The sequence below is a fragment of the Ambystoma mexicanum genome, chromosome 9 (assembly GCF_040938575.1).
Source record: "Ambystoma mexicanum isolate Mex_15411 chromosome 9, UKY_AmexF1_1, whole genome shotgun sequence".
Lineage (NCBI taxonomy): Eukaryota > Metazoa > Chordata > Amphibia > Caudata > Ambystomatidae > Ambystoma > Ambystoma mexicanum.
The window spans coordinates 104008011-104024108 of record NC_090931.1 but is presented as its reverse complement, the minus strand read 5'-3'; positions in this window follow the sequence as shown (position 1 = coordinate 104024108).

Here is a 16098-nt window from a genome sequence, read left to right as displayed (position 1 = left end):
GGTCTCCTTTGGTGGTGGTAACTTAGTTCCTCCTAAAAAATTGGTTGAGGTGGTGAAAGAGCTGAGCACAGGATCCAAGGGGCTAGCCCTTTCTGTCTCCTGCAGTGTACCGGGTTTGGGAGTACTGGTGTCGTAGGTGATTTTCAGGGGGAGATATTGTCTGTTGAAAATCTGGCACGCAGAGGTTCCAGGGGACAAGTCCTTTCAGTCTCCTGGATTGCAGATGGTATCAGCAAGACTGTCTATTTCCGAGGTGTATCCAAGGAGGTTGCTCTTTCGATATCTCAAATCAGGATGTTATCAAGTAGAGATATTATTTATTGAAGGTCTGGCGCTCACAGGATCCAAGGGACAAGCCCTTTCGGTCTCCTGGAGCGCAGGTTGATTATGCAGGGCTGTCAATGTTCAAGTGGCGGGGTCTTTTGTAGCGAGCAGGCGTGCTGAATTTTCCGCGAGTTTTCTAGACCGAGATCCGTGTGGTGTTTTCGAACTGGGTAGCAGTCACTGAGACGAGTGATCAGCAAGTCCCATGTTATCCTCAGTGAGCGTCCTGGGCGTGGGAAGAGTTAACACTGCAGCACTTTGTGTTAATTTTCGCAGCAGGGATTTGGCACTGCAGCACTTTGTGTTAAATTTCACAGCAGGGAAATGAGCCGTTTACTGCTGGCTTTAGAACCGTCAGCTGCGAGATGTCATGTGGAAGAGTCGCAGACAGGCCCGCAAGTGATAGGTATGGTGGGCGAGGGAAACAGAGAAAGCCGGTCGTAGGGAGCTGGCGCGTAGGTGAAACTTGTATTCGCGGAGGCACCGGCAGCCAGACAGGACCAGGGGGGCTGACGGGCGCAAGTTCGCCTGTTAACTAGGTTGTTGGCGGGGGGGGAGACTTGGTGACGCGCTGTCCGTGGAGTGCAGCTTTCGACACTGGAGCAGTTGTCGGAGGAAGAAGAGGGTATCAGCTCAGGCGTGGTATAATGTTAGTGTTCTGCGTTTGTTGTTTTCTCAGGGAGCTGCTAGTTGGTTTCTTTAGAGAAGGTTCCAATGGGATATAAGGTGTGGGAGCGCCGCGGAGCCTGCAGAGCCTAAAGACCAAAAGACTCTGCAGCAGACTCCGCGGCCGCTCCGCGGCTTCCTGGGTAATTTGAGTCCTCAAAGTGTAGAAGTAGAAAGAGGACAAGAGGGTAAAGCAGACCCTCACTGGAATCAGGAGCAAAACGCTGTAGTGTCTCTTTCCAGGCACGACCAAAAGACTCTGCAGCAGACTCCGCGGCCGCTCCGCGGCTTCCTGGGTAATTTGAGTCCTCAAAGTGTAGAAGTAGAAAGAGGACAAGAGGGTAAAGCAGACCCTCACTGGAATCAGGAGCAAAACGCTGTAGTGTCTCTCTCCAGGCACGACCAAAAGACTCTGCAGCAGACTCCGCAGACTCCTACCTCTTCCTATATATTCCACATGTTCCCACTTTCCCAGCCAAAGGTAGGCGAAATAGTCAGATTTGTCTGTGCTTTAAACGTACAAATTCTGAGCAAAATCCACCCACTTTGCCAGCAGAAAGAAAGTGCCAATTTCGTTAGTTTTTCAACCCAAATTATTAATATTTTCTTAATGGTTCGGCTTTGTGCCTAAAGATTTAGGCCAATTAGGGGGACCCCTAATTGGGCAAATCATGTGCTTGCTTGAAAACTTTAAAAAGTGGCGAAATAAGAAATAAATGTGTTAGTTCCCTGAAGCAAAATTAGAGGCAAATTTGGCCCATCCCCTTTTGCCAGCACTCGTGACTCCTACTTATGCCCCCATGTTCCCAATAGACTCTACTCCAGTCTGAAATCTGCCTCGTCTCCTCTCGTGCAGTTGTCTACCAATGCTATTTTGCTATCTTTCTTACTTCTTCTCATGCTTCCATCCTGTCTCCCACTCTTTTACATGTCCCACTCTGCTCTTCAATCTCATCTTCCTCTATTCATTTCCCAGGTTGTCTTATCTCATCCTCATTCTCTCCTACTGTCTTTCACTCTTTCACACGCCCCACTCTTCTCTGCACTCTCATCTTCCTCTATTCATTCCTCGGGTTGTCTTATCTCATCCTCATGCTCGCCTACTATCTTAAACTCTTTCACACTTCCCACTCAGTTCTTGACTCTGATCTTCCCTTCATTCCTCAGGTTGTCTTGTCTTATCCTCATGCTCTCCTACTATATTCCACTCGTTTACACTTCCCACTCTGCTTTATCCTCATGCTCTCCTACAATCTTCTACTCTTATACACTTCCCACTATGAGCTTCACTTTCCTCTTCCTCTATTCATTCCTTGGGTTGTCTTATCTTATCCTCATGCTTCCATCCGATCGTCCACTCTTTTACATGTTGCACTCTGCTCTTTACTCTCATCTTCTTCTATTCATTCTTTGGGTTGTCTTATCTCATCCTGATGCTCTCCTACTAGCTTAAACTCTTTCACACTTCCCACTCAGTTCTTGACTCTGATCTTCCCCTATTCATTCCTCTGGTTGTCCTGTCTTCTCTGCATGCTCTCCTACTATCGTGCACTCTTTCCCACTTCCCATTCTGCTCTTCACTCTGAATTCCTCTATGAATTCCTCAGGTTGTCGTGTCTTATCCTCATGCTTCCATCTGATCTTCCATTCTTTTACATGTCCCCCTCTGCTCTTCAATCTCATCTTCCTCTATTCATTTCACAGGTTGTCTTATCTCATCCTCATTTTCTCCTGCTATCTTTCACACTTTCACACGTCCCACTCTGGTCTTCACTCTCATCTTCCACTCTTAATTACACTTGTGGTCTTGTCTTATACTCTTGCTCTCCTACTATCTTCCAAGCTTTACCTATACCCACTCAGTTCTACACTCTGATCATCCTCTATTCATTCCTCTGGTCGTCTTGTCTTATCCTCATGCTCCATTAATATCTTCCACTCTTTTACACCTCCCACTCTGCTCTTCACACTCATCTTCCCCTGTTAATTAATCTGGTGGTCTTTTCTTATTCTCATGGTCTCCTACTATCTTCCTCTCTTTTACTCTTCTCTTCACTCTCATCTTCCTCTCTTCATTCCTCTGGTGGTCTTGTCTTATCCTCATGCTTGCCTACTATCTTCCACTATGTTACACTTCCTACTCTACTCTTCACTCTGATCATCCCCTATTCATTCCTCTGGTCGTCTTGTCTTATCCTCATGCGTCCATCCTATTTTCCACTCATTTGCACTTCTTACTCTGCTCTTCACTCTGATCTACCTCTTTTCATTCCTCTGGTTGCCTTGTCTTATCCTCATGCTTTGCTACTATATTCCACTCTTTTACACTTCCCACTCTACTCTTCACTCTGATCTTCCACTTGTCATTCCTCTGGTGGTCTTGACTTATCCTCATGCTCCCATACTATCTTCCATTATGTTCTCCTCCTGACTGTCTTCCCTTCTTTTCCCCATTATCTCCCATTGACCCTATTCTCCTTATGAACCTTTTCTTTCTTTCCCTGACGCTTTTCCACATGTTTTCAACAAGCTTATCTGCCGTCTTCTGATCCACCCTAAGGTTCTCTTCCTAGCACAGCCACCTACTTTTTTCTTTCTATGCTTTTCTTCTCTCTTCTCATGACCTATATTGCTTCCTTCTCAATACATGCTCAATTTTATTAATTTGCATGTCCACGTTCTTCCCTCTAGTTTCGTTGTCTTCTTTCTAAACTTTCCTCTGGTTGTACTATTGTTTTTCTCAGAATAGTCTGTTCCAGCCTTTCTGAATTTAATTTGGTGCTTTCAATTCATCATCTTCTCATGAACTCCTCTTGCTTTTAATCCCTCATGCATTCTTTTTGTCTTCATTTCTTCACATATGCACGCCTCCAAGCTAATTAACATAAATCTATTATACCTTTTCCCTCATGTTATCTCAATAAAGCTTTAGCATTTATATATTTTCTGAAGCCTTTCAGTATGAAACTATGTTCCTGGGATAAGAGTGGAGAGAACACAGCTTATGCTACATAGTGAAGGTGCAGGAGCTGGGTGCATTACCAAGTGGTTTTGATATAAGAGGGAAATGTGATGATACGGGATAACAATATACAGTGCAAAAAGTCATTAGTTGTTTACCAATTCATATCTCCCATCATTTCCTCACTGAGCATACAGTGTTGGAATTCAACCAGGAGCCAACATTATTTGTACATTCATAGGATGAAGAAAATTTGCCCAGAATGTTCTCATCTTTCAATTGACATGCTAGAAAAAACAGAGACCAGAGCCCTGGGCAAGCAACACTGCAGAGGGGCTAGGAGGACAGAGTGAAATTCATGAAGGTGGACAAAACAAACTAAGGCTTGGTCTGGCCAGTAGGCTCAAAGTGAGGCCAGTTGTATCATGCAGCATCCAAACGCAACCATGTCCCAATTGTCAGTTGCCAAACACAGGTTCAGCCTGAGAGACAAGCCCAAGGAGAGCACTATGAAATGCATGGAACCAAGTCAGCCAGTGTGGACTGGAGGAGCAGGAGGATCATGTTTGGCAGTGGCTGGAGACTGGAGAGAACAGTGGCAGGTGAGATAAAGGAGGCTAGAGAGGTGGCAGCAATGGAGAGCCTGGGAAGGTGGTGAGAGGTCAAAGATTGAGGAAGAAAGCAGTACATTAATGGGTGCAGGAGAAGGTGGGAAAACCAAAGGTCAGGGAGAAGGGGGAACCGTGGTAGTATGTTTTTATTGTTTAGAAATATCATTGTATTTAAGTTGTTCTTTCCTGTAACAAATCCCCACAATGAAGGTGTTGGACCTTAATGTATGGTCTTTGCAGAATTGCACAGGGCAGCTCTGTGGCAGTTCCAGGATACGATACTTAACTTCTCCAACAGACGGTTAGTAGCAGAATCCTGTAATTTCTTTTATACTTGACGAAGGGACTAATGGTGCAGTACGATGTCTCTCAAGGATAATAAGATCTGGGGTGACTTTGGGTTCCATATGTGTCTGGCGATTAGGTTTGATAGAGGCATATTGCCCTTTCTAAGTTTATCTGCACCATTCACTGTTTGGTTTAAATTTTTGATTTACCTATAGGGACATAAGGAATCCGAAAACCCTGCAGGGACAGATTTGGAGAGTGAATAGAGAGTGAACCTACCTCCAACTATTTCCATGGCAAAATAATTTGAATAAGATCTGACTCACGATAAACTGGAGCTGGAATCTTCAGAATTGTGACCAAATTCTCTGGTATTACTAACAGACAACATCACATGTGTCTGAACCAGTATATACTTGTGTTCATCTAAGAGTCTTTGCTTTCATAAACCTGTGTGTTGTTGTTGCACCACTTCACATATGCATATGACCTGCACAGCACCCTTAAATAGGAGTTGGATTGAGATGTTGTTTGGGGTGGAGATAGTCATGACCCTTTTATGTTATTGGCAGGGGCCCCTGTTTTGTCTTCCGTTTCTATCTACCCTTTGCCTCAGACATTGGATGGGAATGTTTCTCCGTATTCTAGGCTTTTGCTGAGAGTATCTCAGTAGTGGTAAAATGAGTAGGGGGAACAATTATACTTCAAATTATCTTGGCACAGGATCTGCACATGGTCTGTGGTTTTCCCAAGAAAGTAAAAAAAAGGGGGGATGAGGGAAGATTAAAGTCCCAAAATCTGTACTAGTAATAATTACTTTTGGTTGGGTGAATCCAAACATAAAGAGACGCTTCCCTGGCATCTCTCAAAAATGAGTACACACACACACATTGTTTCTAAAAGTCCCTATCCTATGTTAGTTTTGATTGTACTAGGAAATGTTGTAGGAGCCTCTATTTTCCAGTCATTTTGTGTTTCCAACTGATTTCTGCCTTAAGGGTTATAAAGCGTGATTTATTGTGCTTTGAGTTCGCGAGTTCCAATATTCAAATGAGCCTACACATGTTTCCAGCTTAGCTCTTCTTCAGGGCTCTTAATACATTATATGCTCTGTGTGCAAATATGATAAAAAATGGTGTAATTGCTAGTGGTATAAAAATGTGTAGCGTTTGCAGGAAATTACAACAGTCAATAACGTTTAACATGTTAATTGGTGTGAGAATGAGCAAAAAGAAACACAAGGAACAATCTGACAATTATTATTACCACAATGTATGACTCCAAAGTTGTGGGTCAAAAATAGAAGGTCACCTCATAAATAATAAGATAAAATACCATTCATGCATGAGTTAATAAATAGAGTTAGATCAAATTATAAGCACAAAATACATGAAATCGAAAATAGAGAGGGGGAAAACACAGGAGACAAACACACAGGAGACAAACACACAGGAGACAACCACACAGGAGACAAACACCATACAAATACATTAGCAAATAATAAGAAATGTTATTGCTCATTCCGTGGTTACATTGAGTCAATTACTTGCACTGTCCAGAAATACCACCCTGCACCCGTGAAAAGCATAATTGAGAAACATCTGGTGCTGTATATTTGAGATAATATGGCAATCTAATTAGGGTCACCATATGCAAGTGATGTTCTAATAAGAATGTATTACCATCTGGCACTGCGTGGTGCAGTCTCTAATGGACTTTTCTATGCAATGTGTAAAAAGGTATTGAGTATCATCCTTCATTGAGTTATTGTGGGGTTACCTGTTTAAGAGAATAAGTACAATTGTATTGGTTCTTAGCTTTCAAAGTGGTAGTGTGATCCAAATACATCATTATTTAATTTGATGCAACCCTATTTGTTAACTCAGGCATGGACCCAAAACTTTGGATTAATTCATTGTGGTACCAATAATTGTCAGATTCTTCCTTGTGTTTGTTTTTATTCATTCTCACACCAATTGACATGTTAAACATTAATAAATATGTTCTCATTTCCTGCAAACTCTATTTTTAAACAAATAGCACTTACTCAAAAATGTGAATCATATTTGCACAATTGAGTATACAATGTTGTAAGAGCCCTGTTGAAGAGCTAAGCTCGAAACATGTGTAGGCCCATTTGGATATTGGAACTCATGAACCCAAAGTTCAATAAATCATACTTTATAACTTTATAAGGCAGAATTGAGTTTGAAAGTTGGTAACACACATTTACTGGAAAGTAGACTTATCTACAACATTTCTTACTACAATCAACACTAATGAAGGGAAGGCGATTTTAGAAACTGGGTGACCAGTGTGTGTACCCCAAGTAAGTGTTCTCTTTAGGTCAGTGAGGACATTTGGGAGGCTGCATTAAAAAAAAAAAATAAAAGAAAGTAATGACCTCTTTTCTGTTGAAATCCCCATCTCCTTTAGGTCAATTTGCCAGGAATAGACTGAACCAGATTGTGTATGTCTTTTCATTATATCAAACTAGTGCTAAAGCCCGTGTACACAGGCTATTGGGAATAAAGGAGGACGTGTTCAGAGTGTTCATATATTATGTGGTATATTTAGATGTCATCTATTTTAATAGAAGGAAAACAATGTGTGAAGGATCTTGCTCCTTTTACGTGGCAGAGTAGTAACCTCAAACACAATCTCTCAGAATTCAATGAAAGAACTTAGAGCCAATTGTTGTATCTGCTCTGCTTTACCCTGGAGTCCACTTACAGGTTTTAGAATCAAATATATAATGTTGAGGGATGTCAGAGTAATACAATTCACATGCAGCATGATTCTCTTCATGCAACTTTAAGTATGCTGTTAAAGCAGCATCCCTGTCTTCAACCTTTTCTGCAGGTAATTGTATGTTATCATTACTGAAATACACATTTTGTTCGCCTGGAAGATGTACTTGAAGTCTTATCATTGTATGCGTAAGGCAACAGCTCCCTCTCACTGTCATAACAGGTGAAGCGGGCAGTCGCTATTGTGCAACTTGAAGTCTTATTATTGTATGCGTAAGGCAACAACTCCCTCTAGTGGTGACAACAGGTGTAGTGGGCAGTCTCTAGTGCGCACGACTGCATCGGACAAACATACATCTGGCCGTTTATTATATAGATGCATCTCGCTAATGCAAGCGGCACCATCGAGTAAGCTTTTCATGTGTGTGTGACGCTCGCAGCAGCTGCTACATGATTACCACTTCCCATTACTGCACTAAGTATGAGTGGCTTGGTGGAATTGAAAACTAACGTCTCTAAATTACATATGGCTGTATGGTAAATAGTTATTCAAGCAGCTGAGTACTTTTGTTGCGGGACACGTACAGAGAAGGATGTGTTTGAGAATGTATCTATCACACAAGTAGAGTTTTATGCGACCCTCTGAGCTGATGCGCATATTGTCTGCCAGAAGGTTTCTGGGAGCAGTTGATAGTGGGCTGAGAGGTGATAGGGCAGTAGTAGTGAGGAAAATAGACGATCGCAGAACACACCGCCAATGGCAGAAGCATAGTTCATGTTTTAAAAAGTAAAAACTCTAATGAATGCATGCAACCTCCTATCACACGCCTCTCTCAGCAACTGACATACCTGGAACCCTCCCAGACTTCAAGAGCTACAACCCTCTACCAACTGTGCACATTTCCACTGGAACCTTGCCATATCTCTCTTTTCGCTCTGTCTTTCTCACACAATATGCCACTCTCCCTCTCTCTCCCCTTTCCTCACTGCCTCCCCCTTGCTCTGTTACACTCTCTTTCCAAAGTTATCAAACTCTGCATTCCACACTCTCTCAGATACACACACTGTCCCACTCTCTCTCCCTCTCTTCTGCCACACTCCTATTCTCCTTGCTTCACTGGATGTCACTCTCGCACACACTCACAACCTCTCTCTCCCTCTTACCATTGCTCTTTGCTGCACTTTGCCTCTCTCTTTCTTCCTCAATCCCTCGCTCCCACCTGATCTGCCTCTCCCTTTCAGTAACTCTATCTGACTCTACCTCTCTTACACTCTCACATACACTGACACACTCACCACCTGTCGTCTCTCTCTTTCTCTCTCCCCTCTCCTCTCTCTCTCGGTCACATTTTCCAACTCTCCCTCACTCACACATGCACTCCTCTATTTCTCAAACAAACACCAACATGCACGGACTGTCACTAGCACAAAGACACACACGCGCACGCTCTCTCTCTCTCTTGCTGTCTCTCTCTCTCTAAATCTCTCTCTTTCTAACTCTCTCACTCTCTTTCCCTCTAACTCTCTCTCTATCTCCCCCTTTCCCCGTATAAACTGCGCCTTCCCATTATGCTGATGCATGTTATTGGACCACAGCATGATGCTGTAATTGTAAACAACCCACCACATGTGGCATTAATATTTTAAGATAACCTGCATTTTTAGTGGTGCAATGCAGTTACTAAGACTTAGGTGAATACTCATTATACTTGCTGAGCAAATGAACATTTATTTACTACCTTGAGCTCAAAATGCATTTGTCCTTATTAGATAGGCACAATATGATTACGTGTTTTGTTATTCTGAGTATATTCATTTTTTTCCTTGGACGGTAACACACACAATATTTGGCACTTCAATCTATAATGTTACCGGCATTGCATCAAAGAGGGTATTGGAGCTTCTAGGATTTTTACATTTTTTTATTTGAAAACAGATGGGCATTTTAATGACTGATTAGAACATGAACTAAACTCATAACGTTTCTGCACATGGACCATTTGAAGCTGAACTGTGTGCATTCTCTGGAAACCAGTTAAATGCGCCCAGTGGCCACGCAGCAATCTGTACGATCCATTCCCCGGTTGAGCTGTTACATGTAATTGCCACAGTGAACAGATGAACAGTCTGCAGATGACCCATAGCTGAGTCATATTATATAAAAAATGAAAAATGTTAATTGTATTCCTTTAACAGATTCCATTGCAGTCAGCATCCCTCCACTTTGGAAAAAGTGGAATGTAGTCCCGTGAGCGAGAGGCACAACAGTGGATTCATGATCGAAAATGTGTTATGTGTAGTCCATCTTATTTTAGAACCATTTACACAGAGCACATTTGAAACACACCGCATGTTCCTGAAAAAGCAGGAAAACTGTTCCTGTGGAACGCTCTTGCTGGCCATTGTACAGTGGATAATAGTTGCACTAGTAGACAGTTGGAAAGTAGTAGTCTATCAGTTCTGATAATGAATATCCCAATAATCCTTTCAATGTAGATCAGATATTTCAAAAACTTCCAATCAGTCTATTTTTCATTCAATATGCATTCATATATATGTTTTTTACAGAATACATATTTGTGCATCTATCAGTCTATCTCAGTATTACCAAAGACAGGTAAGGTTCCCAACTTTTTTAATCGGGGGATCAAGACTCAAAGGGAACTAGCTCTAAGGCGAGCAAACTATGAAACATGAAGGTGAGTCTGATACCCCTCTTTCCATTCCCCTAGTGTTCTAAAACGAAGCCACAATTAGACCATAGACGGATACCTATCACATAAGTTTCTATCTAAAGTCATGGACCCACTACGTATACAATATTTACAAAAATATTTCAAATGTTATTATTTTCACGTTGTATAGCATTAAAAAGGCACAAAATGCCAAATATATAGTATTACACATTTTAAGCACTTTCCCAATGAATTAAAAAAGCTCTATAAATCTCAACAAAGGTGCGCTACGCACCGATTGGATGAAAAAAAGGGGGGAAAAATATATATAACAGGGTTTCATATTATTCTAACCACTTTGTTCACATAAAACACAATCCCACAGTTGATTAACATGGGTATTCTAGATAGCTGTCAACATGTTTCGGCCTTTAATTTATTCCAGACACTATCCCTAGTGTCTTTAAACTTTCTTTTTTTATGGCCATCTTCAGGACAGAATTTCTTCAAAGTAAGTCGAGAAAGACTTTATACCCCAACAGTAGATTTGAACAACTGAATTGTTGTCATCTGGAAATTCTTTTTTCACAGATATGGCCCGTAGTTTTATATATATACAGGACTCTCAGAGGAGGTAAACACGGCACAGCTACACAGCTTCTTTTGCTGCCATTGTCCTCCGGGTGAACAAATACCAATTCAATACTCATTTGCAATGCCCCTTTTGCAGCGAGGGCCTCGTGTTTTCAATCGCATGCACGGGTTGCCTTTTTGGATCTTAGGGCTTTGACAACGGCACCGCGTTACTCATTTGTTCCGATGTTCGTGAACACCTCACGGCGGCCAACTTAAGTTAAACCATCTTTCCATGGTAAATGCAGATGGAGCAACATGGCGTGAACGTAGACGCCCATTAAAGATGTTTTAACTTAAGTTGGCCGCCGTGAGGTGTTCACAAACATCGGAACGAATGAGTAACGCGGTGCGTTTACAAAGCCGTAAGATCCAAAAAAGGCAACCCGTGCATGCGATTGAAAACACGTGGCCCTCGCTGCAAAAGGGGCATTGCAAATGAGAATTGAATTGGTATTTGTTCGCCCGGAGGACAATGGCAGCAAAAGAAGCTGTGTAGCTGTGCCGTGTTTACCTCCTCTGAGAGTCCTGTATATATATAAAACTACGGGCCATATCTGTGAAAAAAGAATTTCCAGATGACAACAATTCAGTTGTTCAAATCTACTGTTGGGGTATAAAGTCTTTCTCGACTTACTTTGAAGAAATTATGTCCTGAATATGGCCATAAAAAAAGAAAGTTTAAAGACACTAGGGATAGTGTCTGGAATAAATTAAAGGCCAAAACATGTCGACAGCTATCTAGAATACCCATGTTAATCAACTGTGGGATTGTGTTTTATGTGAACAAAGTGGTTAGAATAATATGAAACCCTGTTATATATATTTTTCCCCCCTTTTTTTCATCCAATCGGTGCGTAGCGCACCTTTGTTGAGATTTATTGAGCTTTTTTAATTCATTGGGAAAATGCTTAAAATGTGTAATACTATCTATTTGGCACTTTGTGCCTTTTTAATGCTATACAACATGTGAAAATAATAAAATGTGAAATATTTTTGTAAATATTGTATACGTAGTCGGTCCATGACTTGAGATAGAAATGTATGTGATAGGTATCCGTCTGTGGTGTAATTGTGGCTTCAGTCTATCTCAGGACATGTTCTTACTGGACAGTTAGCAGCAGGTTTATGGTCGTGTTGGATCATTGATTCCTGGATTGCTGTGAACTAGCTATTCTGCCAAAGGCCAATATTAAGGGCAACATACACGTCTGGCGCATAGTCTAACACTGGTTATATAGACCATTTGGACGTTTATTGGTGCTGAATACCGGGTTCAGTTTATGCCTCTGGCCATTCCTTAGATGGAGAATGTCCCAACCCCCAGTAAAGTTGGAATGAATAACCATTCACTACCAGCAGTGAAGGTAGAAACTTAGTTGTTCTAGCAACGAAGTTATGACCATATTACACACAAGTAGAGAAGGGACTGGATTTTATGAAGCAAATGCACAGGCATGTCAAATTAAATTAAATAAATATTGAAATGGTTGTCATTTCTTCCATACTATGCTTAGAATATTTCACCGTTTTTTGAGCTACAGCTCTCCAGCAGTACCCACATCTATGCTTTGTTAGTGTCTTTTTAATTATTTTTGATTGTGTTTATTTATTTATTAATTTGTTTTGTTGATGGCTGCCATGCCATTTTGCTGCCGCTTCCGGGCGTTCTTTTCTCAGCCACCTGTAGTTAGGTTCACAGTAATCTGAATTGCCAAAGAATCTGAAGAGCTCCATTATGGGAATGGTTGTCAGATAATGAATTTAGGGGCCTAATGGAGGCGTGACATGACACTGACATTGGACGGTTTCTCAGGCATTGGCATAGTTGGGAATTTAATACTCCTGGTGGAGCATCCAACTAAAACAAGGCGGGGGAGGATGATGCTCAAAAGAGATGTTTCCAATTTCCTTCGCAATGGCAGGATGTTTTGCTTGTCTCTCAAGCGTGGTTTGAGTGTGTTCCATGGGTGAGAATTGGGAACCCAGATGGATTCACCAGACAGATAAGCTATAGTGGGCACATAGTCGTGGGGATTGGATGGCGATGACTAGCTACTATGTATGGTGTAGGTGCGGTGCTCCATGATTGGTGGAGATCCATGTGGTAGCATCACAGAGTGCTTGGTTCAGCTGGGCTCATCAGGGTGGAGAGTCAGGGTGCGAGCTGTCCATGCGCATACATTTCTACAATACTATCAATTTGCCCTTGTGGCCATTCTTACGTATTCATAACAAACTGCTATGTCAGGTTACCATATAAATCCTACAACATGTCAATCTAATACCAGGGGGGAACACAGGAAAACAGTATATAATATGAGGCTTTCGTAATACATCACCATAAAAGTTGCCTTAGCAAAGGACCCAGTCTCGTGAGTCCAGGTGTCTTATCAGGGGGCACGGATTAGGCTGCCTTTATTATTCTATTCTGTCAGATGTAGTGAGTGATAGTTTTACGGTATGTTAGCACAGGGGTGAATAACTGTCTCCATGGCCCTTTAGGCTTAAGGTGAACTCAAATACTATGGTGTCAGTGGGGGGAACGTAGCTGGCACCTCAAAGGCGGTGGGATTCGGGGCCGGGTGGCTCATAATTCTTTTGGGTATGGTCATGGCGGTACACAGTGATTTTATGATGGCATGATACAGACAAGCCAGGTGCCAGTGCAGCTGCTGGCAGTGGTAGGAGCGCCACCTTCATTTTTTGACATTGACATGCAATCAGTACCGGGGGACTTGTGTACCACCGGCCCGCATGATTTCGTGCTGTTGCATGAGGTAACACCTGTTAAGATAAAACTAAAACAAGGAGGCTTACTGACCAGAGTAAAGCAATACTCCCTGTCCCGAGAAGCAGAGAAAGGGATAAAAGAGACAATCACTGCCCTATTAGCGCAAGGAATAATTGTACCATCAAATTCACCATGCAACACATGTATTTACCCTATTAAGAAAGCAAAAGGTGGGGCTTGGAGGATGATCCAAGATTTACGCCCACTCAATGACGTCATACAAAAGGAGTTCCCATTGGTCCCCAATCCTGCATTAATTCTGTGCAGTATACCAAAAGATGCATCTTGTTTCACTGTGGTCGACTTGAAGAATGCATTCTTCTCAGTGCCACTAGCTGAGGAATCACGATACTTAACAGCATTCACGTTAGGGGGAAAGAGGTACGAACACTGTAGGTTGCCCCAGGGGTACTGTGAAAGCCCAAGTATATTCAACAGGATTTTACATGAAGATCTAGGAAATGTGGTCACAGACAGCACAATTATCTACTACGTGGATAATTTACTGATTTGTGGGAAAAATGAGGATGAGTGCAGGAAAGATTCTATTACACTTTTGATATTGTTGGCCAACATGGGTTACAAAGTGGATAAAGGAAAACTACAATACTGTCAACAAGAAGTGTTGTATTTGGGACAACTGATTTCAAAGGATGGTAAACGAATCATACCAGACAGGGTGGATGCCATCAAAGCAGTGAGCAGGCCAAAAACAGTAAAGGAAATGCAGAAATTCCTCGGCATGTGTAACTACTGCTGCGCTTGGATATTAGAGTGTGCAGCACACACAAAGCCATTACTGCAGGGACTCAAGGAAGCGCAAAGAGAAAACACAAAAATACAATGGACAGCAGAGATTGATGAGGCCTTCAGAACACTTAAGGAACTAATTTCAACGGCACCAGTACTCGCGAACCCAGACTATGAAAACGAGTTTTATTTATTTTCACATTGCAGCGGGACCCTCATGACAGCAGTACTGACCCAAAAAACATCTTTGGGGCACAAACCATTGGCTTATTACAGTGGAACACTGGATGCAGCAATGCAAGGACACTTCGCCTGCGAACAATCTCTCACAGCTGCAGCGTTTGCAATTGAAAAAAGTGCAACAATCGTGATGGGATGTTCCGTGACACTGTTCGTGGAACATTCCCTATTCGCCATGTTGAAAAGATCAAAAAGCACACTTACCACTCAGAGAGCCACAGCGTATGAAATTATTCTGTCCAGCGCTAACATACACATAGTGAGATGCAAAACAGTCAATCCTGCAACATTCATCACAGAAGCATGCACAGTGGAAGACTTGCAAGCACATGGTTGTGCAACGTACAGAGGAGAGGAGGGGGACACGCCCACAGTAAGTGAAAATGCACTAAAGGAAGGAGAAATATATTTCATAGATGGGTCAGCATCAATAAACTCAGAGACAGGAGAAAAACACGTGGGAATAGCTGTTGTAAGACTAGAGGAAGAGAAATAAGAAGTGCTAGTACAGCAGCGATTACCAGCTCATTATTCAGCACAGGCTGCCGAACTGGTAGAACTTATTGAAGCCTTACATGCCGCCAAGGGGTGTGCTGTCACAATTTACACAGACTCAGCCTACATGACTACCACAGTACATGGGGGATTGGCCCGATGAGGGAGAAGGGGATTCCACAGGGCAGATGGGTCGCCTGTGCAACACACAGAACTACTCAAGGAATTGATAGAAGCCTTAAAAGACCCCACAATTGTAGCTATAGTGAAATGCCAGGCCCATACAAACAACACTGATTTTATCTCTTTGGAGAACGTGGCAGCAGATGATTCCGCCAAGGAAGCATCTTACTTAACAAAAGAAAGGACAGGTGAGTACTTGATACAGAAAAACGCAGAGGAAGATCTCCCAGACGGGCATAATACAATTCCCATATCACAAATACTGGAACTCTAAGATGGGGCAACAAACGAGGAAAAAAAGTTGTGGGAAAAAAAGGGGGTTTAGCCGGTCACCCACAGACCTCCTATGGCGCCAGAACAACACAGGTAAGGTAGTGATGCCCTGCAGGCTACTAGAAATAGCGTTCCAACAACTTCACTTTCCATCCCACAATGCAAAACAGCACATTGCCGTAGAGATACAAGAGAATTGGTTTATCCCAGGGTTGCAGGAACACATTTCCAAACTTGCAATGGAATGTATGCCATATATATATAATTCAGGAATGACATTGAGGACACTGCAGGGAACATTGCCCAAACCATCAGGCCCCTTCAGAGAACTGCATAATGACTATGCAGACATGGGAGAAAGGTGCAATGGGTCACGCTACATGATCGTAGTAGTGTGCCCATTTTCAAGATGGGTTGAGGCAGGACCGCGTACCCACCCGGATGCCAAGTGTGC